This window comes from Bos javanicus, chromosome 25 (assembly GCF_032452875.1).
Source record: "Bos javanicus breed banteng chromosome 25, ARS-OSU_banteng_1.0, whole genome shotgun sequence".
NCBI classification, from domain to species: domain Eukaryota; kingdom Metazoa; phylum Chordata; class Mammalia; order Artiodactyla; family Bovidae; genus Bos; species Bos javanicus.
The window spans coordinates 20,246,693-20,271,276 of NC_083892.1; the positions used below are offsets into that span (position 1 = coordinate 20,246,693).

General features: G+C 42.7%; 1 long non-coding RNA gene across 1 annotated transcript in view; it reads right to left on the reverse strand.

Moving 5' to 3' along the window:
* Positions 1 to 3,839: 3,839 nt before the first annotated feature.
* Positions 3,840 to 24,584, reverse strand: part of LOC133238380 (uncharacterized) — a 58,620-nt gene continuing 37,875 nt past the window's right edge. Inside the window, exon 2 of the long non-coding RNA XR_009733516.1 lies at positions 3,840 to 4,789. This is a non-coding gene — a long non-coding RNA (uncharacterized LOC133238380). The remainder of the gene's footprint in view (positions 4,790 to 24,584) is intronic.

The following is a 24,584-nucleotide window of genomic DNA, read 5'->3' on the forward strand; positions in this document are numbered from 1 at the left end:
TGTATATATTGAAGACTTAACTTTATCCCAAATTGAGTCAGAACCTCCATGTCCATTATGGGATATTTTTGGGCAATGGCCCTTTGACTATTGGGAACTTAGGAAAGGCAGTATTTCTGAGGGCTAAGAAGAGGCACACTTTTTTGTCTTCTATTTTAGGTTCAGTAGCTACCCTAAGATTATAGGGAGTACCTTCTTTAAGTTAAATGGGATCCCCAGGCATAACTATAATTTGGGTCTCAATATTGATTAAGGCTGTGAAGGCTGGCCAACTAGTGCATCTCAGTAGATGTCACAGTTAATTCAGAGCCTATGCTATATGGCTGCAGACCCCAAACTGCACGTGTTTATCTTCTTATTGTGCAAGGGTGTTTTTTTTTTTTTTTTTTTAGTGAATTTTAGGTTTCCAGTTGAGCCAGATTGTGGATCTCTGTTTCAGTTTCTTTGTCTCTTCCTCCCCAGGAGTTGTTTTTTTAATTATTTGGTGGTGGTTACTAGCTCTACTTTGGGGGAGGGGGTCCTCTCTATCCTGCTCATATTTAGAAATTTCTTCCTCCAGAGAACCTCAAAATAATATCATCAGGTTTAGGGGCTTCCCCCCAAGAAAGTGGTGGTTTTATTGAGTTTTAGGGTTCACTGATTAAGTCAGGTTTGAATAAACCCTTTGGCTGTGCCATGTGGGGCCACGAGTGTTTTTTCCTATAATCATGAGGATAAAAATTTTTGTTATGATGAAGGCACAGATGGCAGCAAAGGCATTTTGAGGGTCCTACTGGGCCATTTGCTTTTAGGAGTGTGACCATAGTCTGTTCTTCCATGTGAGTGATCACCCAAAGGGCATGCACATTGTATAGGGTCTCAGTCTTTCCCCTGAGCCCTCCATTAAATGGGGACTAAAGCCTAGTGGAGACACATACAGTGGTCACAAGATGAGGGTCATTCCTTGCAACCTAGTGACAGTCATGGCTTAAGCCGGAATTGAGATGAGCAATTCAATCGGAGACGTGCAGATGGGTCCAGGCCAAGACACATGTCCCAGTGTCATACTCTTGTTCCTACATGCCAGTTATTGAAATTTCTGACTTTAAGTTGGTTAAATATAACAGAAGCTTGAAAGAACTCAGCAATTGCAGCACAGCTCAGTGTGAGCTAGCCAGCAGGCAGCAGCACAGCTCAGGAGCAGGCTGGCCAGGAGCGGTTCATGAAGCAACCTCTCCAGCAGACAGTTGAGCTGGTGAGCAGGTCAGCATGGGTGAAGGCAGACCCTGAGTGGTGGTCATTGTCTAGAGATCCTGTGTCACCCTGAAGCCTTGGGATGAGCTCTATCACCCCAAATTTGGTTCATACACCACACACACCCCAAGAGGGTATGACAAGGTTTATTACCCACATGATGAGGCTTTCTGGGGAGCTGGACAACCTTCACAAAGAGATCTTCGAGAGTAAAGAAAGGAGGCTAGTTTGGCTTTTATGGTAGTTTGAGGGTAGGGCTGGGGTGTAGTTTCTTGCCCACATGTCAGGGCTGGTGTAGTTTGAATTTCTTTTTTTATTATTATTTTTGGCTACACTGGGTCTCTGTTGCAGCACATGGGCTTCTCTAGTTGTGGGGCATGGGCTTAGTCGCCCTGTGGCACGTGGGATCTTAGTTCCCCAATTGGGGCTCAAACCCATGTTCCCGCGCAATGGAAGGTAGATTCTCAACCACTGGTCCACCAGGGAGGTCCCAGTTTGAACTTCCTGCCATCACCAAAGGAAGGAACAGTCAGGCTTTCTTATCCATTTATTCAGATGTGAAGCAGAAGGGGACTGAAAGAATGGAGCTTGAAAGCTATTGGCACTCAAAGTAAAAAAAAATGGAGTCAAACTCTTTATTACAGATACATCGTTTCCTTCTATCTCATTTTACAGATGAGGTAAATAGCCTTAGAAGGATTAAACAGGACACATATCTATTAAAGAAATAAAATGAATAGTGGAAATAGGAGTCAAACTCAAGCCCACGTGACTTCCAAATCTGTTCACTTGACCATGAGGCTACACTGACTCTTGGGAGGGAAGGGAGAACTCGCAGCTCTACCAATCTGGGCTCCTCAAATGTCACAAAGGGAATCTCAGTTATCAGTGGAGGGCCCTACCTATAAACAAGGAGTTGGACAATATTAAAGCGTAAAAATGGTGGGAAGGGCGGGAAGTATGGGCCAGTTCGGGTTTGAAATATATGTCAACTGTAGCTCTTGGCCCCTCAGTCTGGTTGCTCGGAACAGTTCTCTGCAATTGTTTGACTATCCCTCCTTGAAATGCATGTCCCCTTACACTGTATAAGCATCAGTGATTAGTCAATATGAATCGCAGAGTTTCTTAACCCGGGGCAGGGGGAGGGGAGGCAGATATGAGGCCAGTGGATGATTGTCATGTTCATGCACACATACACACACACATGCAATCACAAAGCTTTTCTTCCAGCTTTGTTTCTGTTACTTTGAAATAATAGAAGACATTTTAAAAAAAAAAACATTTTTGTTGTCAAATTCAGGTGGTGTTTCATTTCAAACAATTGTGCTGTGGAATGGGATGCTTGTTCCTTAAGGCAATATACAAAGTTTGTGTTTATCACATGTCAATGCCTATATTAATTTCTCACTGCTTTAAATTGAAGAAGGAATATTTTGTCATAATTTTTACAGAAATCTTAAGCTTAGCTAATTTGGGAAGTTTCAAGAATTAAAAGCATGGAGAAATTTATGTAAAATTTATGTATCCCTCGCTTTCACTTTCATTACTGAACACACTGGGTCACTAAGGCAGCAAAAGGACTTGGACTACAGATGACTTGTCAAAGGGCCCATGAAACAAACATGCTGAAGGAGCACCTTCCAGCCCAGCATCCCTGTGGAGCATCCTGCAGTGCAAGTGTATTTCCTGAGAAGAAGGTGAGATTTGGAAAGGCTGAAACTTCACCTGGACTTAGTTCCCTTTGCCTCTGCCCCAAATCATATCTTGGAAGACCCCACAACTTTGTCTCTCACATCCCCAAACAGCAGAGAATCTGCACAATAGGGGATGTCTTGGAGAAGACCCATGCCCTAGCAATAATCAGGCTGTATTATGACTTGGAGAAGAGATGTCAATCCAATGCCTTTATCAAATAACCTCACCTACTCTAAGAGATAAACATTACTTCCTGATGTTTTATAGCAAGAGGTACATTTATTCCTCTTCCCTTAGGCCTGCAATTGCATTGAAACGGCCTATAATTTTCAGCGTGGAGCTATGACTCTTTGTTATGTGTATTCTGGTGCCATCAGAAGAAAGGCTTTCTTTTAATGGGTTCTTTTGGAAACATTAATGACTACAAGTTTATTTTTTTTAAGGCACGACTTTAACTGGCACAACCATCTGGGCATGGAAGGGAGCATCTGGCATGCTTGACAACCCATGGCTTCCTTGCTTGGGTGGAGATGCTGCACGCTTCATTGCTGTCTACGTTGGCATCAAAGACTCTGCCAAAATCTTGAAAGAAGTTTTGTCTAGTGCCATAAAAGCTGGTCGTTGGAGGAGTTTTTGTCACAAAATGGATGCATAATATTATGTTCTTATTTCAACACAAACATGTGGCCTTTGCAGAAAACAAATCCGCAAGTTCTTGATTGAACACTGGACAGATTTTTTACCTCTATAAGGGAAGGAAAAGCCGCCTTGTGAAATAATTTGGCTGCAGTCTTCACCACTGGTCTTACTTAGGGGACCTTATTAACCATCTGAATGAAGCACATGTTTCCATTTAGGGTGCTTCGGTTATCATGATGGATGTTGCAGAGAAACCCTGAACTCAACTGGAGTTGAGAATGATAGAGCTTTATTGATTTCTTGGTGTGTTAAAATCTAAAGACATTGAAGAATTAGATGGACTCTGGTACCAATTCCAATGAGGAGGGGGGTGTTCCCCACACTAGTTCTCCAGACACCTGTTGGGTGTCCTACAATTAATTTAGTTCCAACACTCTCTACCTATAGACAGCATCCGATTCCAGAGATTAAGTGTTTGACCCTACAGGACTCCTGTCCACCCATTCACTTCACATGCCAGTGGCAAGTCCAGGGTGTTACCTGGCTTTTGACTGACTGGCTATATATCAGAGGTTCCTATGACCCTCTCCTTGGGTTCCATTTATTTGCTAGAGTGGCTCACAGAACTCAGAGAAACATTTGGGAATGTTAATCTTTTCTTTTCAAATGCATTTTTGGGGTCCAGGATTTTTGATCATTCAGGTTCCATTTAAATTCAAATTTAAAATTGATTTGGTATTGATATCAAAGACCACGCCACAATTCCAACTTTTTATTCAAGCCAAGAAATCACAGAAATCTCATTAACATGTGATTTGAAGAAGAATTGAAAATTTTTGTTTTATGTGCAGTTTTAGATCTATTCCCTCTACCACTCAAATAGACCTTGAATCTTAAAATAAGATAAAAAATGAGACCAAGGCTTTTTTTTTTTTTTTAAGATTACTTTTAACTTCTCTTCATGTGCAGGAAATACATTTCCAATGTAGAAAAATCTAAATGCAAAAGTTTTGGTATATGTATTTCTGTGCATTTTTTCCTGGGAAGATGGGACACAGCTTTCTCCAGCTTTTTGAAGAAGTCTGTGATGCTCATAGAGGAAAGGACTGTAGCACAGGCCAGGTTGGGTGAGCTGGCCTCAGCTCCACCTGCTTCCAATTATTCCTAATCATTGGTCAGGCTGTTGAGTTCTCAGCACGCCTTTGCATCCCAGCCAAGATACCTGTTAAAAACAAACCAGGAAGGTTAATCAGTCCCAGTCCCTGGTCCTTAAATCAATCAGCACATCATTGAAGTTATGCATAAATTTCCCAAAGGTAAACAGATTTCTATTTAAATGTTATTGCTCTCATTAGCATCAGCTGTTTTCATTATAAATGTGCTGAGATGTTCTTTTCTAATCTAGTTTATAAATTATGCTTATTACTTTGAGGTGTGGAAAAGAATTATTTTGGTTCCCAGTGTCCTTTTTCCTTTATGCCTTCATTTCCTCTGTCATCTGAGGAGCCTTCCCTGCCTTTCTCAGTGGTCCCTTTGCCTGTGTCCCCTCTGATGCTCTGCTCTTTTAAATCCTGGTTCTCCTTCTGCCCAGAGCATTTCTGCTTTGACTCATTTACTGGTGGATTCTTCTTCCTTCCACACGATGACATGGGTGCCTTACAAGATTCAGTACTGACCCTTCTGCCTTAATCTTTCTATATTTGTCTCTGTAGAGAACTCAGCCACCAAGTTTCCACCATCCGTCAGCTCCATCAAGACCTATTTTTCTGCTTGCTCCACTATAACTTAGTTTCCTGAGGTGTGGTAGATACTTTTAGCTCATATGTGATTTAATAGTTACTTATTTATGTGATACTGTTCATGATCAGGGTAAAAAGTAGAAGCACTGACAGATTTTATTTTCTTGGTCTCTAAAATCACTGCAAATGGTGACTACAGCCATGAAATTAAAAGACACTTGCTCCTTGAAAGGAAGGCCATGACAAACCTAGACAGCGTATTAAAAACCAGAGACATCACTTTGCTGACAGAGGTCCATATAGTCAAAGCTATGGTTTTTCCAGTAGTCGTGTACAGATGTGAGAGTTGGACCATAAAGAAGGCTGAGCACTGAAGGACTGATGCTTTCAAACTGTGGTGCTGGAGAAGACTCTCGAGAGCCCCTTGGACTGCAAGGAGATCCAACCAGTTAATCCTAAAGGAAGTCAACCCTGAATATTCATTGGAAGGACTGATGCTGAAGCTAAAGCTCCAATATTTTGGCCACCTATGCGAAGAGCTGACTCTTTGGAAAAGAGCCTGATGTTGGGAAAGATTAAAGGCAAAAGGAGATGAGGGTGGCAGAGGATGAGATGGTTAGATAGCATCACGGACTCAAAGGACATGAATTTGAGCAAACTCTGGGAGATAGTGAAGGACAGGGAAGCCTGGCATACTGCAGTCCATGGGGTCACAAGGAGTCGGGCACTACTTGGCGACTGAACATGTACACAGAATACACACACACTCTGTGATTATGGAAATCCATCTATGGCAGGGAATACTATTTTCCAGTTATATTAGTTATATGAGATTTTCTATTTAAAAATGCATTTTAAGTAAAAATGACTTGATTGAAAGCAGAGGTCAACACACTTTCTCTGTAAAGGGTTAGATAGTAAATATGTTTCAGTTTTTTGGGCAAATATCTCCATTGCAGTCACTCATTTCTGCTCTTGTAGCTTGAAAGCAGCCACTGACAACGTGTACACAATTGTGTGGCCAGATCTGGCCTGTAGGCTTTGTTTGCTGATCCCTGATCGAAAAAAGTTTTTATGATGACTAGAACTCAGGGAGTAAGTGGATATAGTAGAAACCATAAAGCTGAAATAGAAATGCCTCAAGAGTGAGATGCTTTGGTTTAAGCTGTCACTTTGTTCGCTATGTGAACAACTACTTTGTCCATTCAGAATGCTGGAAACACGCATCCCTTTTTTTGAAGAGCTTAGTCTACACAGACAGACCAAAGGACAGAAAGTTACAGTTGGCTGTTGACCTCAGAAGCGCTACTGGAGATGTGTATGTGTGTGACTGTGTATGCGTGTGTAGGAGGAGGAAGAAGAGGGGCTATGTTGATCCTGAAAAAACTGCCCTTTCTCACCTTCCCTAGACTATTCACTTGTACATGATTATATAATTTATGTCAGCCTTTGCCCATTTTATAGATGAGGAAACTGAGGTTCAGAGAAGTTAAAGAGTTACTGAAGGTCACAGAGCTTGTAAGTGGAGGGAGCAGGATTTGAACCAGCCAGTCTGACTCCAAGACCCGTGTATGTAACCGCAGTGCTACCCAGGCCCCAATTACTTAAACTAAAGAATTGGTCCCTCCCTTTGGGATGATTTCATGCAACAGAAACCAGATCAGCCTTTGGAAAGTCATCAACTTACACAAATGCCCTGGGTGTCCTGCTCACATTGTCACCCTGCTAAGGTGACTCTTGTAACATGGACGGGGAACTGGGTCTCTTCACCTGCACTAGAGGTGGACATAGGATTTGCTGCTGCTGCTAAGTCGCTTCAGTCGTGTCCGACTCTGTGCAACCCCATAGACGGCAGCCCACGAGGCTCCCATCCCTGGGATTCTCCAGGCAAGAACACTGGAGTGGGTTGCATTTCCTTCTCCAATGCATGAAAGTGAAAAGTGAAAGTGAAGTCACTCAGTCGTGCCTGACTCTTAGCGACCCCATGGACTGCAGCTCACCAGGCTCCTCTGCCCATGGGATTTTCCAGGCAAGAGTACTGGAGTGGGTCACCAGTGCCTTCTCTGGACATAGGACTTACCAACCAGAAACTCCAGGTTTCTGTGAGGACGGGAGGCACCTAGTCTGTCTATTTGTCAGCTGTTACTCAATGTGCTGGGGATTCCCAGGTGGTAAAGAATTTGCCTGCCAATTCAGGAGACACAAGAGACGCGGGTTCAATCCCTGGGTTGGGAAGATCCCCTGGAGGAGGAAATGGCAACCCACTCCAGTATTCTTGCCTGAAAAATTCCATGGACAGAGGAGCCTGGCTGGTTACAGTCCATGAGATCGCAGAGTCGGACACTGAGCGACTGAGCGTACATGCATCCAGTCAACGTGCTGAGGGATGCTTGCTTGCTTACAGGACAAAGCAACCACAGTGATAATAATAGTAATAATTAGTAATGAGAATGATGCTACACCTCTGTGTGAGTTGCTAGACTTTAGACACTCTTATAAGTACTTTGCATGGCTTGCATGTATAATTAATTAATCCTCATAACAAGGCTTTGAGGGTGTGTGTTAGTTTCCTGGGGCTGCCATAACAAATTGCTGCAAACTGGGGGCTTGCAACAACAGAAATTTACTCTCGTGGCTCTGGACTCTACAAGTCTGAGATGAAGGTGTCAGCGGGGCCACGTTCCCTCCAAAGGCTCCAGGGGAGGATCTATCCTTGCCTCTTTCATCTTCGTGTCTTTTAGTTTCATCACTTCAATTTCTGCCTCTGTCCTCACATGGTGCTCTTCCCTGTGAGTCTGTCTCCATGGCTCCAAACCGCTTCCTCTCTTCATAAGGACAGAAGTCATTGAGTTCAGGGCCACCCTAATCCAGGAGGACCTCATATTTTTAAACAATTTTTTATTGGAATATAGTTGTTTTTCAATATTGTATTAGGTTCTACTGTACAGTAAAGTGAATCAGCTAGATATATACATATATCCCCCTTTTTTTTGTATTTCCTTGGTATTTAGGTCACCACAGAGCATTGAATAGAGCTTCCTGAGCTACACAGTAGGTTCTCATTAATTATCTATTTTCTACATAGTATCAATAGTGTATAAATGTCAATCTCAGTCTCCCAATTCATCTTCCCCCATCCCTCCTTGGTGTTCATATGTTTTTTCTCTACATCTGTGTCTCTATTTCTGCTTGTAAATAAGATTACCCATACTATTTTCTTCAGATTCCACATATATGCATTAATAGGCAATACTCGTTTTTCTCTTTCTGACTTACTGCACTCTGGGTGACAGTCTCTAGGTCCATCCATATCTCTACAAAGGAGGATCTTATCTTAATCACATTTCCAAAAAAAAAAAAAAAAGGTCACATACACAGGCCCTGTGGCAGGGGGGGCAGATAGGACTTCAACTCTGGGGGGATAAAATTCAACCCACAACAGGGAGGTACTATTATTATTTCCATTTCACTGCATGAGGATTCAAGGTACTGAGAGGTTAAGAATCTATCTGAGGTCACACAGCTTTATTAGCAGAGCCAGGATTTGAACTCAGATATTATGGGAGGCTGTAACCCGAACTACTGTGTCAACAACTGCTTTGCCCGCAGAGCTGCCGTGCCTGGCACTTCAGACATGCCGCGGCCCTGCTGCAGCTTCTGGTGAGAACAAACACGTACTGAGTTAGCTGAGTGCGTGGAAAGCCTTGTGGCTGTGTCGGGTGACTCCTGAGGAGCCCAAGGACAGGTGAGGGGCTGGGCTGCTGGTGGGGATTCTTGTTTATCTCAACAGAGAATCAGGCTCTCAGTGTGGCAGACTGGGCACATGACCAGCTCCTGCCGTCACCTGGGTAATTGGTTTTCTGTGTTCATTTCAATAATGAACAATATTAAAGGAGGCTAGAGATGCAGTGGAGATACAGCATTGTGGGAGGAACAAAGAGATTTTAATGTGTTGGGTCTCAGTTGTGGGGAAGATGAGGGATACGATAATAGGGTATGAAGGCAGCAGCGATTATGCAGCAGCCTTCGTGTCATCCATCATGGCTCACGTCCGGGGTTGGTGGCAGAACAGGAGTCTTCTCAGATCCGGGCATTATCTCTGCTGTTTATTTACATCTCAAATCAGGTTGTACTGACAAGGAGTGAAAGGGCTTCCAGGGAAGAAATGTAACTACATGATATATTTCCTACAGAAAGTGCAAACACAATACTGACTATCTGGTTAAATATATCATCTCAGAAAGGATCCAACTGCTGAAAGCTTAAGTCTGCACTTTATATTTCTTGGCGTGAGATCATTACAACAGTTCCCGCTTAGCCATGGGGGATATGCCCCAAATCTCCTGTAGATGCCTGAAGCTGTGGATAGTACTCAACCCTCTATACCATGTTTTCTCCTTTACCTACATCCATAGGTATTATAAACTTTCATTTATAAGTTAGGCACTGGAAGGGGTTAACAATAATAGCTAATAATAAAAAATGATAGTAATGTACCATAATAAGAGTTTCATGAATGTGGTTTCTCTCTGTCAAAGTAGTGTACAAATTTAATGCCTTTTCCATCTTAATTAAACATGTATCCTTCACTGTTGGAGAAGGCAATGGCACCCCACTCTGGTACTCTTGCCTGGAAAATCCCATGGACGGAGGAGCCTGGTAGGCTGCAGTCCATGGGGTTGCTAAGAGTCGGGTATGACTGAGCGACTTCACTTTCACTTTTCACTTTCATGCATTGGAGAAGGAAATGGCAACCCACTCCAGTATTCTTGCCTGGAGAATCCCAGGGACAGAGGAGCCTAGTTGGCTACCATCTATGGGGTGGCACAGAGTCGGACACGACTGAAGCGACTTAGCAGCAGCAGCAACCTTCATTGTGGCTGTAACTTTTGCAGTTTGAGGTGCGACAGCAAAAGCAGCCTGGGTTTCTTTTTCTTTCTCACAGTCTCATGGATAGAAAATCTGTTCTTACCATAGGCAAACTTAGCATATGGGTTTTTCTTTTTCCCTTATTAAGTCAAGAACTTTAACCTCTTCACTTAAAGGGAGCACTTTAAGGGTTCTCTTAGGCACATCCGTATTGCCAGCATCACCACTGTTGTGTGTTGGGGCCAGTGTTGGGTAAAATCAGGGTTCCGGGAACACAAGGGCTGAGGTACCAAGACAGGCAACCTGATAAAATAAAGGACTACCAACTGACTAACAGGGCAGCGAGTGGCATGTGCTGGGCAAAGGGATGTCACTCAGGATGGAGTTGGAAGGTGTGAGATTTCATCACACTGCTCAGAACAGCCCACTGTTTAAAATATATAGACCCTTGTTTAAAATGTATAGACTCTTTATTTCTAAAATTTCCCTTTTAGTATCTTTGACCACAGGTAACTGAACCTGCAGACAGGGCAGAGAAACTTTGGATAAGCAAGGATGACTGTATATGCCCTCCAAGATGACTGGCCTTCCCTGTTCTCTTTCTGACTGCTCTACATGACCTCCCCCGGCCCACCCTGTGTCCTGAGTCTGTTTTCTACACCATTTCCTTCTTTTCTGGAAGGACAGCCTGCCTGGACTACCTCATCTTCTCTGCGGCTTTGACTCACGACTAGCTATGTGCTGATGCTTCCAAACTGTATCTTCCCACTTGTTCTTCCCTTCTCAGCTCTTTACAAACTTTATGAACAGATCCTACATTTTCGTAGTTAAAACCAAGACAGTATAAACAATCAGTATAAATTCCTCCTTCCTTCTTGGTCTTGCATCTGCCTAGTTTGGTTTTTCCTAGAAGGTTATTCCTGGTCTCTTATGATTCCTTCTAGAGGGGCTCCTGTACCAGAAAATAGAAATGGCAGTTTTTCCTCCTTTTTCCTTCAAATGTGCCATATTATACACATTCTGAATTTTTTTCACTTTTGATCTTTCTATGACAAGATTGAGAGAACTTCATTTTTTCTTTTCTTTTTTTTAACTTACAATTGCAGTGTTCCATTGTCTGGCTGTCCCATTATGATTTAACCAGCCTTCTACCAAAGGACATTTGAGTTGTCACCAGTCATTTGCTATGATGGTTAATTTTATGTGCAATTGGTTTGGCCATAAGGTGCCAAATATTTGGTTAAATATTATTTCTGGGTGTGTTTTTGAGGGTTTTTGTATGAGATTAACATCTGATCCAGTGGACTGAATAGGCATATCACCTTCCCCAATGTGGGTGGGTCTCAGCCAATCCACTGAATGTCTGAAGAGAATAAACGGCTGAATAAGAAAGAATTCTCTCTCTGCCTGATTGTCTCTGAGCTGCGAATTGGTCTTCTCCTGCATTTGGTCTCAGACTCAGATTGGAACCATGCCATTGGCTCTCCTGGATCAGGACTTCTCAGCCTCCATAATCGTAAGGACCAATTCCTCAAGCCAATCTCTCTCTCAATAATTATGGAAAGATACAGAGATATATAGATTTAAGTTTCAAAGGGGATCTGGATCTCTTGTCATGGTTTTCTCTCAATACATGCATTTCTAGCACCTCTGACAGGTAAGGAGGAATCCAGTCAGAGAGAGTATGAGGGGAAGAGGGCGGAAAACTTTCTACCCAAGCAGGGCAACAGAACCTCCTTAGGGAGAGAAATGATCCTGTCAGAGAGAAGGAGGAGAGAATGCTAGGGAAGGAAGGTAAAACCTCTGTCTGGGCCTCCTGATCTCAAAAACCATCATGGTTGTGACCTTTCTCCTGGATTTTAGTAAGAGAAACCTATGCATATAATTATTAAAGGGTACATGTCTTGACCCACTGTTACAGACTGACTTGTGTTTCCTTAAGATTCATATGTTGAAGGCCTAACCCCCCAATGTGACTGTCTGTGGAGGTAGAGTCTTTATGGAAGTAAATAAGGTTAAATGAATCATTGTTGTTCCTGTTCAATCCCTTAGTCATGTCCAACTCTTTGTGACCCCATGGACTGCAGCAAGCCAGGCTTCCTGTCCTCAACCATTTCCCTGAGCTTGCTTAAACTCATGTCCATTGAGTCAGTGACGCCTTCCAACCATCTCGTTCTCCATCATCCCTTTCTCCTCCTGCCTTCAATCTTTGCCAGCATCAGGGTCTTTTCCAACGAGTTGGCTCTTTACATCAGGTGGCCAAAGTATTGGAGCTTCAGTATCAGTCCTTCTAATGAATATTCAGGACTGATTTCCTTTAGGATTGACTGGTTTGATCTCCTTGCGGTCCAAGGGACTCTTAAGAGTCTTCTCCAACACCACAGTTCAAAAGCATCAATTCTTTGGTGCTCAGCTGTCTTTATAGTCCAACTCTCATATCCATACATGACTATGGGAAAAACCATAGCTTTGAGAATATGGACCTTTGTCGGCAAAGTGATGTCTCTGCTTTTTAAAATGCTATCTAGGTTTGTCGTAGCTTTTCCTCCAAGGGGCAAGCATCTTTCAATTTTATGGCTGCAGTTGACATCTGCAGTGATTTTGAAGCCCAAGAAAATAGAGTCTGTCACTGTTTCCATTGTTCCCCCGTCTATTTGCCATGAAGAAATGGGATGCCATGATTGTAGTTTTTTGTATGGTGAGATTTAAACCAGCTTTTTCACTCTCCTATTTCACTTTCATCAAGAGGCTCTTTAGTTTCTCTTTGCATTCTGCCATTAGGGTGGTGTCATCTGCATATCTGAGGTTATTAATATTTCTCCTGGAAATCTTGATTCCAGCTTGTGCTTCATCCAGCCCAGCATTTCTCATGATGTGCTCTGCATTGAAGATAAATAAGCAAAGTGACAATATGCAGCCTTGACATACTCCTTTCCCAGTTTGCAACCAGTCCATTGTTCCACGTCTGGCTCTAACTGTGGTTTCTTGACTTGCATACAGGTTTCTCAGGAGGCAGGTTAAGAATTTTCCACAGTTGTGATCCACACAGTCAAAGGCTTTAGCATAGTCAATGAAGCAGAAGTGGATGCTTTTCTAGAATTCTCTTGCTTTTTCTATGATCCAACAGATGTTGGCAAGTTGATCTCTGGTTACTCTGCCTTTTCTAAATACAGCTTGAACATCTGGAAGTTCTCAGTTTTCACATACTGTTGAAGCCTAGCTTGGAGAATTTTGAGCCTTACTTTGCTGGTGTGTGAGATGAGTGCAATTGTGTGGTAGTTTGAACATTCTTTGGCATTTCCCTTCTTTGGGATTGGAATGAAAACTGACCTTTTCTAGTCCTGTGGCCACTGCTGAGTTTTCCAAATTTGCTGGCATATTGAGTGAAGTACTTTCACAGCATCATCTTCTAGGATTTGAAATAGCTCAACCAGAATTCCATCACCTCCTCTAGCTTTGTTCGTAGTGATGCTTCTTAAGGCCAACTTGATTTACAGTCCTGGATATCTGGCTCTAGATGAGTTATCATGTCATCATAGTTATTTGGGTCATTAAGATCTTTTTTGTATAGCTCTTCTGTGTATTCTTGCCACCTCTTCTTAATATCTTCTGCTTCTATTAGGTCCATACTGTTTCTGTCCTTTATTGTGCCCATCATTGCATGAAATGTTCCCTTGGTATTTGTAATTTTCTTGAGGATATCTTTAGACTTCCCTATTCTATTTTTTCCCTCTATTTCTTTGCATTGATCACTGAGGAAGTCTTTCTTATCTCTCCTTGCTATTATTTGGAACTCTGCATTCAGATGGGGATATCTTTCCTTTTCCCCATTTGCTTTAGCTTCTCTTCTTTTCCCAGCTATTCATAAGCCTTCCCCAGGCAACAATTTTGCCCTTTTGCATTTCTTTTTCTTGGGAATGGTTTTGATCACCACCTCCTGTACAATGTTACTAACTTCCGTCCATAATTCTTCAGGCACTGTGTCTGTCATTTCTAATACCTTGAATCTGTTTGTCACTTCTACCGTATAATTGTTAGGGATTTGATTTAGGTCATACCTGAATGGTCTAGTGGTTTTCCCTAGACCATGTTTCTTAAACTGAAGTCTGAATTTGGCAATAAGGAGTTCATGATCTGAGCCACAGTCAGCTCCCAGTCTTGGTTTTGCTGACTGCATAGAGCTTTTCCATCTTTGACTACAAAGGATATAATCAATCTGATTTTGTTTTGAACATCTGGTGATGTCCATGTGTAGAGTCATCTCTTATAATGTTGGAAGAGGATGTTTGCTATGACCAGTGTGTTCCCTTGGCAAAATTCTGTTAGCCTTTGCCCTGCTTCATTTTGTACTCCAAGGCCAAACTTGCCTGTTACTCTAGGTATCTCTTGACTTCCTACTTTCCTACTGCATTCCAGTCCACTATGAAGAAAAGGACATCTTTTTTTGGTGTTAGTTCTAGAAAGTCTTGTAGATCTTCATAGCACAATTCAGCTTCAGCTTCTTTGGCATTGATGGTTGGGGCATAGACTTGGATTACTGTGATACTGAATGTTTTGCCTTGGAGATGAATAGAGATCATTCTGTTGTTTCAGATTGCACCCAAGTACTGCATTTCAAAGTCTTTCATTGACTATGAGGGCTACTCCATTTTTTCTAAGGGCATCTTGCCCACAGTAGTAGATATAATGGTCATTTGAATGAAATTCACCCATTCTTGTCCATTTTAGTTCACTGATTCCTAAAATGTCAGTGTTCACTCTTGCCATCTCCTGTTTGACTACTTCCAACTTACCTTGATTCATGGACCTAACATTCCAGGTTCCTATGCGATGTTGTTCTTTACAGCATCGGACTTTACTTTCACCACCAGTCACATCCACAACTGGGCATTGTTTCTGCTTTGCCTCAGCCTCATTCCTTCTGAAGCTATTTCTCTGCTCTTCTCCAGTAGCATATTGGGCACCTACTGATGTGGGGAGTTCATCTTTCAGTGTCGTATCTTTCTACTTTTTCATACTGTTCATGGGAGTTCTCAAGGTAAGAATGCTGAAGTGGTTTGCCATTCCCTTCTCTGGTGGACCACATTTTGCCAGAAATCTCCACCATGACCATCTTGGGTGGCCCTGCACGGATTGGTTCATTGTTTCATTGAGTTAGACAAGGCTGTAATCCATGTGATCAGTCTGGTTAGCTTTCTGTGATTGTGGTTTTCATTAAGCCTGCCCTCTGATGGATGAGGATAAGAGGCTTGTGGAAGCATCCCATCTGATGGGAGGGAATATAATCATAAGGATGATCTAATAGACTGATGTCCTTACAAGAAGAGGAAGAGACACCAGTGAGCTCTCTCTCTCCATGCTCACAGAGGAAGGACCACGTGAGAACACAGCAAGTTTGCAAGCCAAGAAGAGAGTTCCAACCCCAAGCCAACCCTGGCAACTTGATCTTGGACTTCTAACTTTCAGAACCATGCAAAAATAAATGTTTGTTAAGCTGCTCGGTCATGGTATTTTATTATGAAACATCAGCAGACTAATGTCCCCATATATTGTTTTTAATCGATTTTAGTTATATGAGTAAGGGCTACTTCCATTCTCCTTGCAAACAAAAGTAAACATGAAAGAGTCTTTAACCAACACCTCCCACCTTGATTCTCTAGTGCAGAGGTTGGTAAACTATGGCCCACAGGCCCAATCTGACTCTATGTTTTTGAAATAGTTCTATTGGAGCACACCTCTTTCATTTATATATTGTCAGTGACGGCATATAACTCCATTAGAAGAGTGGATTAGTCACAATAGAGAAAGTAAGACCTGATAAGCCTAAAATATTAACTCTGTGGCCCTTTACAAAAGGACATTGCTGACCCCTGCTCTAGACCGTGCCCACAAACAAGCACTGTTACAGTTTGTGTGAATTATTTCTGCTTATATCGTTCTGTATTATATAGCATTGTATGTGTTACAGCCATGGTGGGATCTTTTTCTGTATCTCTTTTTCAGACAACAATAAGCCTTGGAGATTTGTCCATGTTGGTAGACATAGGTCTGTCTACTTCATTGTTTTAACTGCTGCATAATATTCCAAAGTTTTAACTGCTGCATAATATTCCAAAGTTTTAACATACCACAGTTTATTCCATGATTTTACTAATGGAGGCTTCCCCGGTATCTCAGTTGGTAAAGAATCTGCTTGCAATGCAGGAGACCCCGCTTCTAGTCCTGGGTCAGGAAGATCTGCTGGAGATGGGATAGGCTACCCACTCCTGTATTCTTGGGCTTCCCTGGTGGCTCAGCTGGTAAAGAATCCGCCTGCAATGTGGGAGACCTGGGTTTGATCCCTGGATTGGGAAGATCCCCTGGAGAAGGGAATGGCAACCCACTCCAGTATTCTGGCCTGGAGAATTCCATGGACAATACAGTCCATGGGGTTGCAAGGAATTGGACACAACTGAGTGACTTTCACTTTCACTGGTTATTTCCAGTTTTTTTCACTGCAAAAAACACACCAACAGGGAAACAAATACCTTGTATGACATCTCCTTATACCTATGTTTGAGTGACTCTCTGTGACTAAACCAAGACGGAGATTGCTAGGCCCTGAGGCAAACGCATTTTAAAATTTAGTCCTATTTTTCAAGTAGGTGGTACATTTATGTGATTCAAAAAAATTTAAAAAATGATAATATAAGGTACACACTGCAAAGCCTCACCTCTCCCTGTTTTCTGCCATCTCCCATACCTGCTGCTGCTGCTGCTGCTGCTAAGTCACTTCAGTCATGTCCGACTCTGTGTGACCCCACAGACGGCAGCCCACCAGGCTCCCCCGTCCCTGGGATTCTCCAGGCAAGAACACTGGAGTGGGTTGCCATTTCCTTCTCCAATGCATGAAAGTGAAAAGTGAAAGTGAAGTCGCCCATCCCTAATAAGGTATTAGTTTTTTATTCATCCTTTTAGAGTTTCCTGATGAAAACAGAGCAAAGGAGACTATGTACTCCTAGCACACACTATATATATTTCTTATTTCACTATCTTTTCACTTGGCAGTATATTGTGGAGTTTACAGTTATCTTCCCATAACTGTAAATCTTCTTATATAAGTATATAGAATGTGTACTCATGCCTTTTAAACACAGCATTTGGTCTGTGTAGTATTCTTTCCATTGATGTACCCTACTTAATTTTACTAGTTCCTTATAGGGGATCACTCTTTTTCATCTTTCTTGCATGATGACAACAAGAAATGCACATTTTAAAATGTTAATAGATATAGCCCCATTGCCAGTGTAAGGGGCTGTGTTGTTTGCATGCCCACCTGAGTGCCTTTTTAAGAAGCCAAAACAGAGCAGACACTTGCTTGCAACTTAAGCTCCAGCAGTTCCAGAGCACAGCATGTTTTGCCACGTGTCCTTTCTATTCTCTTTGTTGGAGCCTCCCTTTCTACACCTTGTCTGTCTAGCTGACTCTAAAACCTTCCTCTACGTTTTGCCTGGAAAATCTATGAAGCTACCAACCCCTGTGGTAGAGTCAATTATTCCCTCTCTTGGGCACTTGCCTAATCTCTATTTTTGAACATCTTATGGTTCATTTTCTTTCTTTCCCAGTCTTGTCTCCTTTCCTTCTTGATGGACTTCTTGAAGGATGAGACCACTTCTTCATTCAGGCTTCATTCCTAAAACCTAAGACAGTGCCTTTTGTGCAATAGGTGCTCAATAAAAGTTGGCTGAATGAATACATTAGCGAGTAAGTGATCAGTAAAAACACAGATGAACCAACGAAATTGAATTTGGACAATGAATTCATGGGTGTGTTTATCCACTAGTCTGCCAATCATGCAGATGAGCTTATCTGCATCTGCCGATGGAATTTCGATGGAATTTGCATGCTGGAGGGGGAGGCTGCCAGTTCACAAAGGATTCTTCTACGCATTTGTCATTCATTATAAAACATAAGCTTGCATTGGAGTTTATGCAGCACAGTGTCAGCCAATTAGAGGAGATTGTAGCTTTGGAAACAAACATCTGCTTGGTGCTGGGTAAATAATAGTTAGAGTCTGGTGTTTTACGACTATGTGATTAATTTGAATCTCATATAATTTAGTATTTGACCATGTGGGACTCACAGAGATCATGCCCATAATCCAAGTTACAGCTGCAAAAACGATATCTGGGATTTCCTGCTATTGGCTGTAGGTACTTAGAGATGATTTCTGGTTGGTGTGACAACTGGGACTACAGGAAAGAGTATGGGTCAGTGGTAGCCACCTCACATAAAGGATCATAGAGAGGGACACCTGTCTTCATATTCTATCCTGGATGTGTGTATGTGCTTAGTCGCTATAGTCGTGTCAAACTCTTGTGACCCCATGGACTGTAGCCCACCAGACTCCTCTGTCCATGGGATTTTCCAGGCAAGAATACTGGAGTGGGTTGCTATGTCCTCCTCCAGGGGATCTTCCCAGCTCAGGGATCAAACCCACATCTCCTGCATTGCAGGTAGATTCTTTACCAGGGAGCCACCTGGGAAACCCTCTACCCTGGATGTTGGAGTGCTCAGTCACCTCAGTCATGTCCAACTCTTTGTGACCCCATGGACTGTAGCCCACCAGGTTACTCTGTCCATGGAATTCTCTAGGCAAGAATACTGGAGTGGGTTGCCATTTCCTTCTCCAGGGGATCTTCCCAACCCAGGGATCAAACCCGGGTCTCCTGTACTGCAGGCAGATTCTTTACTGACTGAGCTACAAGGGAAGCCCTCTGTAATTCCATCTTGGATAACCCTCCCATAGACAATACATGGAGTACTGGGAAAATATGAATGCGTTCTGTTGGCCTTTGATCATTGTTTCTCCTTTTCACAGGGGGAAGAAAGTTAAAAGAAACATGGTAAGGAAAGTACCATCAATCAAGTTCCTTCTATGGTAGGTCCTTTTCCAGATGCTTTTCTCCTCTTTTCCTCATTTACAACTCGTAACAGCATGAGGCCAGGATTATTAATTGCTATTTTACAAATAAACAAAATGAGTTGGGGGTACTTATTCTGGGCCCTAGCTGGCAGGTGGTCATCCTGGGAGTTAAAGCTGATCTGCTCAAGCCTGTGCTTCTCCCAGGATACCACCCTGCATTCCCAGAGGATGTGGCCAATGGTGTTCGACACAGCAGTGGCTGTGCCATGGTTCTGATTCTCTGCAGGTAGTGCTGGGTGGATTGGCTGTGAACTCTGTCTGCCTTGCTTCCAAATAAGATAGTCAGACACACTGGCATCTTTGCCTGTGGGGTTCTCAAGTACATCATTCAAATGCTTTGTGTGAAAAGATGAGGGGCCTGGTGAAAAACTGGCTGTTGGTGGACTTGAGTGTGTAACAAATGATAGCCAAGTGACCGAGAATGCAGGATATTTGCCAAGCTAATAAGACTGCCTGGCTCTATAACTACCACAGAAATGAGAAAACAACTATGCCATTGGGTTTCCACAGAATCATCAATGGAGCTTTGAAAAATAAGCGTGTCTGGTCACCACCCACAGATATTCTGATTCCATGGATATTTTAAACAAGCTTCCCTTGCTATTCTGATGCTTAGCCAGGTTTTGAAATCTGTGATCTAGTCAAATGGATCATTTGAGTCATCAGACCTTGAATAAAGATTGCTTTCTTTGGCTACATCTTTCCTTTATCATATTAAGTCACTCTCTTTCTCTCTGTGTCTCTCATATATTTTTTTTCCCTAGCAGTTAGAAATTCTTCAAAGCTTTTTGCCACTAAACCATCTGCTGGTGAAATCTCCCACTAGGTTTCAAATGCCAAACTGTTCCCAGTAGCAATTTTCTGTATTATTTTGGGGAAAAGAATGAATTACATTTCTTCCCTCAGAACGAAAATATTTTAAAAATAAAAATACTCATTATGAACCAATAGCAGTTGCTTATATTTTTAAAAGGATAGCTTATTAGAGACACGTTTTGTGAGTTTTCTTGAGGCTTCCCTCACAGGCTTGATTCTTGCATTGAGAACAGGAAGCGTGGATGATTCTAGTGCCAGGGTGCTCTGGCGGGTAGCGGTAATATAGAGAGAATGGAGACCAATTTGGCTCAAAGAATTACAGGATGTTTTATTGAGTTCCTGATGCCCACAAGCTTTATGGAAGTAGCCAGACGATGCTATAAGCCTCATTTGAGGGTTTATGTGGATTATACCCTTGTCACATTGTGTAATCCCCTCCCAATTCAAAACCTTTCCCCATTACTATAGAAACCCACATCCTGTGATAAGTAACAGGAGTGTTGTTAAAAGTCTTGGGAAAGATAAACCTGAAATTGTTGTATTTGCCTCCACTTGGAGATGATTTTCTTTAAGAGTCTTGTTGGTTAATCTTCTAAACCTTTGATATTCATTTATAATGGCAGATGGCCAGCTATCCACCCAGACCTCGTGATCCCCTTTCTATAGCATAACATTCTACTGGGAGAGAGCATCCCATCCGGGGACCACGTGACCCATTTCCCTGTGTGGTTGTTTCCCTGTGTGGTTCCCTGACCCATTTCAGCGTGTGGTTGTCCGATGAGTCCTGACCAATGGGATATGAGTAGAAGTGATGTGTGTCACTTTAAAAAAAAAGAAGTGGGTGCATTTTCCATTTCTCTTTATCTGTCAACTGTGCACAGATAATTTCGAAGACTTGGGGGGCAGTGGAATCATCATGTGGAAAGAGGCTGGGTCCCTGAATCACTGTATGTAAGGAAGTTGCCTGCTGACCAGAAATACCATCACTGAGCTTTCATGTGAATGAGAAGTAAGTTCTCACTATGTTGAACTTCTGGAGTTTGAGAGTTGCTCATTAATTGTACTGATCAGCTGAAAACTTGCATCTGGTTTAAGGCACTTTGACCTCCTGACCCAGAAGTGCTGATAAGAGCAGTGACTCCTTCTCATGTCCAGCATGGGACATCTGGGATCAGTAAAGAATTTTCATCTTGTGACAACCATTCTGGGTTTCCCCGGTGGCTCAGAGGTAAAGAATCTGCCTGCAATGCAGGAGCTGTGGGAGAGACAGGTTCGATCCCTGGGTTGGGAAGATCCCCTGAATAAGAAAATGGCAACCCACTCCAATATTCTTGCCTGGAGAACCCCATGGATAGAGGAGCTTGGTGGGCTCCTCTATCTTGGTGGGCTTGGGGTCCATGGGGTCACAAAGAGTTGGACACGACTTAAGAGACTTAGCATGCATGTACGGCAACCACTCTAAGAGAAAAGAGAATATTTGTTACCAGAGAGTGGTATGAATAGTAGAAAGATATCAAGGATGAAAGAAGACTGTGAAAGTGATGCACATTGGGACAGGCAGGTAGATGAATGATTTCTGCGCTGTAAGATGGGGGAATATTTTCTACTCTTGTCCTGTTTAAGCCTCTGATAACAGACTTTGTATCTTTCCCTGCACTAACCCTACAGAGACAGTTCTGGCAATCACCAGGGAAGAGGATCACTTTGCAAATAACACATTTCAGTACCAGTAGCAATAAATATCCTTGAAAGTCTCCACAAACTAGGCAGTCGTCTAGGTAGAGTGAGGACAAAAAAAAAAAAAAAAAAAAACGCTGCCAAATTATATGTCTTCAGAGTGCTTACAAAGCAGTCAGGCTGACAGAACATAATAATAAGAAATATTAAGGCACAAAGGCCAAGTGTAAAATTAGTGGTAAGAAGGGAGCTGACACAGGCCTTCAGGAGGAAGCAACCACACTTGGGCTTGTGACATAACAGAGAGTCCTGGGCAAGAATCTCATTTTAGCAGCTTACATCAGGGCAAAATGCAAATAAAAATAAAATCTCTGCAGCACCGCTTGCTTTAAAATTTTTAAAATAAGTTTTAGAATTTGGGTAAGCCTATAAAATGAGTCCTTATTTATTAAATGTCATTTGACATGTAAGTAGTGACCACAATAAAAACTGCAAACCAGCATCCTAAAATTCTTCCTGCAGGAGAGTCATTATGCAATTCTGTTGGAGACAAAGCCATGCTTAAAAAAAAATGGAATATAAATTTTGGGGCAAAGTAGGTATTTTAAAAATTAAGAATTTGCTCAGCTTACAAGCTGACCAATCAGAATAGACTAGGCCCTTAGAGGGGACCTGGAAGCTCCCAACTGTAGGTGGTATTAACTCTTCACCTGCTGGATCATCATTAACAATCCTCACAGCTGTACCTGGGGATACTGGCCAAACATCAACCCAATACAGAATCATTATAAAAAGTGAAAACACTGCTGACAAGGAATCTCACTCTGTTCCCACCTCTCAGAGATGATTATCACTAAAAATTTAGGATATATCCTTCCAGACTTAAAAAGTTTTCTGTGCAAACATAAATAACATCATATTATGCATTCTGCTCTTTTCATCCCTCTTTAAAAAAAAAAAGAGTATATTATGAACACTATGTTATGTGCACACATAATTACCTATGTTCTTGCTTTTTCTTTTATCTCTTAATGAGAAGTTGTGGACCTAAATCAATACCATTATTGAAGTGTTTTAGGCACTCCCAAACTTCAGTCTCAAACTCATGCAGCATTTTAAGTGTACATTGTTCTTTGGAGGTTGTTGGGGAAGGCACAGCAAAGGTCCCCTCCTGCAGCTACTGTCCCCTCATTATCCTCCCTTGTTGTTTTTCTGGTCTCGCTCTCTCCATACCCTGGAGGGCTCACTCTTGTCTTGACCTCCTAAGGGAACTTTAGTATTTGGAAGGATCCACTGTGTGTTGTTAATTCCTCAATGTCTTTTAAAAAAATATATTTTTAAAATTTATATGTCTATTTAGGTGGCAGCACCAGGTCTTCACTATGGCATGCAAATTCTTAGTTGCAGCATGTGTGGGCTAGTTCCCAAACCAGGGATCAAACTTGGGCCCCTTACATTGAAAGTGTGGAGTCTTAGCCACTAGACCACCAGGGAAGTCCCTCTCAGTCAGTGTCTTTTTAAAAAATTTAATTAATTAATTTATTTTGGCTGTGCTGGGTTTTTGTTGCTGCTCAGGCTTTTCTCTAGTTGCGGCCAGAGGGGGCTACTCTTCATTGCAATGCGCAGGTTTCTCATTGCAGTGGCTTCTCTTGTTGCGGAGCATGGGCTCTAGGGCACATGGGCTTCAGTAGTTGAGTTCCCAGGCTCTAGAGCACAGGCTCAATAGTTGTGGCGAATGGGTTTTGTGGCTCTGTGGCACCTGGCATCTTCCCAGACCAGAGATCAAATCCATGTCTCCTGCACTGGCAGGTGGACTCTTAACTACTGAGCCACAGGAAGCCCTCAGTCAGTTTCTTGTACGTTTCTCTCCCTTCATAATTTCCTGGTCCTAGTGTTCTTTCCTCGGAGAAGGCCATGGCACCCCACTCCAGTACTCTTGCTTGGAAAATCCCACGGACGGAGGAGCCTGGTAGGCTGCAGTCCATGGGGTCGCAAAGAGTCGGACACGACTGAGCGACTTCACTTTCACTTTTCACTTTCACGCATTGGAGAAGGAAATGGCAACCCACTCCAGTGTTCTTGTCTGGAGAATCCCAGGGACGGGGGAGCCTGGTGGGCTGCTGTCTATGGGGTCACACAGAGTCAGACATGACTGAGGCGACTTAGCAGTGTTCTTTCCTAGGTACCCTGTCAGACGCTGGAAAGATCCTCCTGGATCTTCTGTCCCTCTTTCTCCATAAGCTAGTTTTGTTGTTGCTCATCAGGAGCCAGATGGTTGGGAGAAGTCTTGAAATTCAAGATTGGGTTGTTTGGGTTCCTAGCTGTAAGTAATGGGAATAGATCTACCTCTTCTATGTTCCTGAAGTATTCCGTACATCTTCCTAACATCCAGTGAACTTAAAGTTTGTTGCCCTTGAGGATTTTGTTCCACAAGGAAGAAGCTGCATCTTTCTTGTTCTCCATGGTATCATCACCACCCTGCCTGGAACATGGCAGGTGCTTAGTAAACATTTGAATAAACAGCCAGGACGAAAAGGATCCTGACTGGTTGAGAACTGAGCTGAATGCCCTCGGGCTCAGGGTCCCGATTGTCCACAGGTTGCAGAGACCTGAGAGGTGGGAGTGACAAGTCTACAACAGCTGCCTATTTCAAAGGAAAGGCCAGCAGATGTTCTGACTGCTTCTGGCTGTTGCTGGCAGGCTGTGTCAGATGGGGCTGCCAGGCAGGGCTGCCGTGTCAGGAGACCTTGGGGGAAGGAGCAGATCCCAAGCTGTAGCAGATGGTGAATGCTGTCTTTAGTCTTTAACATTTAAGGGAAAAACTGGGAATAGACACTCGGCTCAGTGGCAGTTATGATGCATTTAAATAAGTCTTGCAAATCATTTACAGAAATGCAGATGCCTCCAAAGTTCTTAATTGCTTGTGGATTTTGTAGGAACTTCCTCTAGTT